Raw genomic sequence first — 5,016 nt, forward strand, 5'->3', positions numbered from 1 at the left:
TCAGCCCCCTACCCCCCGGCTACCCTAACCCCCACCCAAGCGACCCAGCCCCTCGCCGTGGTCGACCCCGCCCCCCCCTCCCTGCCCCCCTGGTCACGTGATCCCGGGCACGGACCAACCATAGAGCGGCGGCGGCCCGGGCATTCAAACACATCTCTATCACAGCATCCCGCCCTGCCCAGCGAGCGGGGCATCTCCCGTCTCGATGCCCCGCGCCCGCGCCCTCGCCCTCGCCCTCGCCCTGGCAGACGCCCGCGCCGTCAGAAGTCTCTCGCCTTCGCTTCCTTTCGCACGCCCACCCTATCGTCGATTTCTTTGTGTCTCTTATTACACTATGTTTCTACGTCTCTCGTTGGTCTCTCTCTCGGGTCTAATCTCTTCGTCCGTGTTTCTTTATGTCGATTGCTTATCTCTCTTTACGTCTGTCGTTTTTCGTTTGTTTGTTTGTTTGTTTTCTTTCGATCGTCTTTTGATCTTTTCGTCCTTTTTCTATCTAATTCTTCTCCTTCCTTCCACACTTTCTAATCTTTACATCCTATATCGTGTATTCATTCTTTCTAATCCATCAATTTCATTCCATCCTTTCCAATCCATCATGTTCATCCAATTCTTTTCAGTCCTTCGCCGTGATTCTAATCCTCTCCATCTCCCATCTTCATTCCATTCTGTCTATTATTCCCTCTTCATTTCAATCTTTTTTTTCTTTTCTTTTTTGTCTTCCGTCTTCATTCCTATTTTTCTGATCTTCCATCTTCATTCCATTTTTTTTTTTTTTTCATCTTTCATCCTTTTCCTCTTTCTTGTTCTCCTTCCGTCCATCTCCTCCTCTTCTATCCATCATCCTTTTATCTTTCTTCTTCTGTCTTTTCTTTTTCGCTTTACCTTTCTCTTCTTATCATTATCTTATATATCTACTTTTGATATATTTATTTAATTGTCCCATCTCTTTATTTCACTATTGTTTCTTCACATTCTTTTGTCGTATATTTTGTTTCCCTTTTTTTTCTTCTTTTTCTTTTGCGCTACTTTTCTTTTCCGATTTTGTTCGTTCATCTTGTCATCAACTTCTGCAACTCTCTCTATCTTTCTATCACTTCGGATTTTTTTTAACAGACATTCGATCTCTCTCGCCTCTCTATCTCTCTCCTCTCTCCTCTCTTTCCTCACTCTCTCTCTTCTCTATATATATATATATATATATCTCTCTCTATCTCTAATCTCTATATATTATAGATCTATAGTCGACTATAAATATATATATATATATATATATATATATATTTCTTATTTCTTATATTACCTCAACATTTTCTGTAAATCCTATTTAATCTAAAGATCTTTTTAAACATATTTTTAAAAGTTCTTTCTCAACATCTTTCAAAAAAAAAAAAATTATCCCAAAATCCTTCCTCTTTCTTATCTTATCTCAAGAGCTTTTGAAACCGCCTTCCGTGTGTCTCTCCTTCATCCTGAGAATCCTTTTAAATGACGACTTCAGCAGCATCCAAGACCGAGAGATGAGATGCTAGCGGATGATGTCGCATTCTAGTCTTGGGAAATGTTTCGGATGCTGCGGGGGGGGGGGGGGAAGAGTGAGGGGGAGGGAGGGAACAAGGGGGGGATGGAGGAGGACAATCATTGAAAAATGTTTGTTGGAAAAAGGTTGTTTATTTTGTTGATTTGAAAGGTAGATTGTTTGAACATGTTTTGAAAGGGATTGGATTGAGATGAATGTTTGATTAATTGTTTTTTTTTTTTTTTTTTTTTTCGATGTTGAGATGAATTTTTATTTTTATTTTTTTTAGATAGGATAAATGTTGAAAATTATTGCAAATATGTTGATATTGATGTTTATTTTTTGTGTCAATATAATTTAGAAAAGTGTTAACAAGAACATATTCAAAATTCTGCTGAGCTAAAATAAGATTTTTTTTTTTTAAAGATATAGAGAAAAGCAATAGGGAAGAGATGAAAGAGAGGGTGAAGGGAGGGAGAAGATAGAGAAATTACTGAAAAGCTGGAAGGAGGGAGAGAGATGGAACTTTCAAAATACTCGTTTAAGACTCAGATTTCTTTGTTACTATAGTCATTATCGTTTTTACTATCATTGATTATATTGTTAAGATCATGTCTCTTTTAGATGTACTTTGCTTTTATGCTTTAATGTTTTTTTTTCTATTTGTTTTTGTTTTTTGGTTTTATTCTGATTTTTTTCTATCAATGGTTTAATTTTTTTCCAGTCTTTATTCCTTGCCTTTATTCATATCAATTTCCCTAATTTGGAAAGGGAAATTAATAACTAAAATAAGATTATATAAGATAACATAATCCAAAGCTTAGACTGAAAATCTAGAAAGTCATTTTGACGTAAAAAAAAAAAAAAAAAGAAAAAAAAGAACAGCTAAATAATTTTCGGTTTACTATCATTTTATCATCATTTCAACAAAATCATTTGGTACGTTGTTTCTCCTAAAATTCATCTTCCGTGAAAACTTGTAAGAAAATGTGAAAATTTTGGAAGCTCTGGACACATCTGCGACTCGCCTGCTTCCGTGGTACTTGACTCAACGCCTCTGAAAGTTCAGATGAAAATTTGTTAACCATATTTTATAACTGTTCTGAGGCTATTCTACTACAGACTAATGTTTGATAGATGAATCAGGCTCCGTCTACTAATATTTTTCTAGTTCGATGTTAGATATACCAAAGCCCCCCCTTTGATTATCACCTTTTTATCTTTATTATCATTCTCAAAGTTATCATTATCCTCACCATTATCATTCCCATCCTTATCATCAGCATATCCAATTCTCCTCGTTCATAGCATATTCGTTATCTCAAAATCAAAATCACCGAAGCGCCAGAAATAACAAGCAAAGACATCACCATCTGGAGACGTGCAAACAAAAGGTCAGGACGATCCCCCTTATCTCGAGATCAAAAGATGTTGAAACTGTTTTCTTGTTTCGCGACCGTGAACTTACCGCTCCAGGGATGACCTAGAGGAGAAGAGGTAGATGCGTGACAACCGGGCCTCCAGGAGAGGTCTCGATAGCGGGCAGCGACGCGAACGGGTTCATCCGTACTGGTATGGAACAGTTTCATTCTTGACACCGATCGGCACTCTTTTGATTCCATGCCCCTCTGGCCCGGTCGGAGGAGATTAGTTTATTCTAATCCTATTTAAATTCGCTCCCTATTCTATCATTGCTTTGGTCTTGATCTAATTGCCTTGATGTGGAATCTCTTTCGACTTTGGAGTCCTTCGCTTAATATATTCCATTACTATATGATATTAAATTATTATTCTTATGTGTCTTCGTGCACTCCTTCTACCTCCCCTCCCCTCACCCCCACCCCCCACCCCCATTCGCTCCTGAACTGCAAGGGCACAGTGTCACCAGATAGAGGGGGGGAGGGGGGGTGGAGGGGGTGAAAGGCGGAGGACGAAAGAAGAAGAGGAGGAGGAGGAAGATGAAAGAGGAAAGAGATCGAAGGCATAGGAAGGAAAGGCACACATGACAGGAACCAGGTATTTTTTTGTTATCCTTTTCTGCTTCCACGTTATGAGATGACTTTGTGGTCCGGGAAGATGACTGATCGGAACCGTGATTGATTGAAGGCTAAGTACAAGGCTGCACGAAGGGGTGGTGATAGACGAATTAGTGCGATGTTTTCAATAGGTGTTTGTAAGTACATGTGTATGTGTGTGTATATGTATATATATATTATATTATAGTATATATATCATTATATATATATATATATATATATATATTATAGATCTGATTATATATATATCTATATATATATTAACTATATAATATATAATATATAATAGTGTATAGACAAATATATAAATATATTAATATATATATATATATATATATATATGTAATACATATAGTATAATATATATATATATTTATATTATATATATAATTTGTGTGTGTTTGTGTTGTGGTAGGTGTGTGTGTGTGTGTGTGGGTGTGTGTGTGTGTGTGTGTATGAGTATGTATGGGTGCATGTGTCTGTGTGTTTGTGTGTGAGTGTTTATATGTGAGTGTGTCTGTGTTTGCGTGTTTATATGTGAGTGTGTCTGTGTTTGCGTGTTTATATGTGAGTGTGCGTCTGTGTCTGTCTGCGTGTGTGTGTGTGTTTGTGTGTGTCTGCGTGAGTGTGTGTGTCTGCGTGTGTGTGTGTTTGTGTGTGATGGTCCCAATGTCAAGCAAAGATGGCCTCTATAACACTCCAAATAAACAAGTAACGACCAGTTAAGACTTAATGGGAGATAATAAAAAATAGAAAAAAATACAGAAATAAGAACGACAGGAAAGTTTAAGATACAGAGCTCACAGATGGTAATATAAGTTTTGAGAGAAAGCATTGCATTTCACAATACTTTGTGATCCATTACGAGCGCAAAAGTGTAGTGTCATCAGATATGAAAAGTAATACATTTCTTTGAACTTGTTAGAAGAGTTTTATAAGTGATGGTGATCTCATGACTTTATATATACAGGTTAGGCATGTAAAGCTATGAATATATTAGCATTTATTCTCGTTTCTTTGTTCGTCTAAACGTTTGGAGAAAATGCGCACACGCAAATGATAAATGGGTAAATGTGAACTTTCGTAGCTATTGGAGGAAAGCTCTCTCTCTCTCTCTTTCTCTCTCTCTCTTTCTTTCTTTCTTTCTCTCTCTCTCTCTCTCTCTCTCTCTCTCTCTCTCTCTCTCTCTCTCTCTCTCTCATTCTCTCTCTCTCTTTCTCTCTCTCTCTCTCTGTCATATACTCACACATAAACTCACACACACACACACACACACAGATACACACACACACACACACACACACACACACACACACACACACACACACACACACACACACACACACACACACACATATATATATATATATATGTATATATATATATATATATACATATATATACATATACAAAGATAGATAGATAGATAAATGGAAATATAGATGCCCTCCACACCCCCATTCC

The sequence above is a fragment of the Penaeus japonicus genome, unplaced genomic scaffold (assembly GCF_977035675.1).
Source record: "Penaeus japonicus unplaced genomic scaffold, GWHDUDI00000001_assembly GWHDUDI00000005, whole genome shotgun sequence".
Taxonomy (NCBI): Eukaryota; Metazoa; Arthropoda; class Malacostraca; order Decapoda; family Penaeidae; genus Penaeus; species Penaeus japonicus.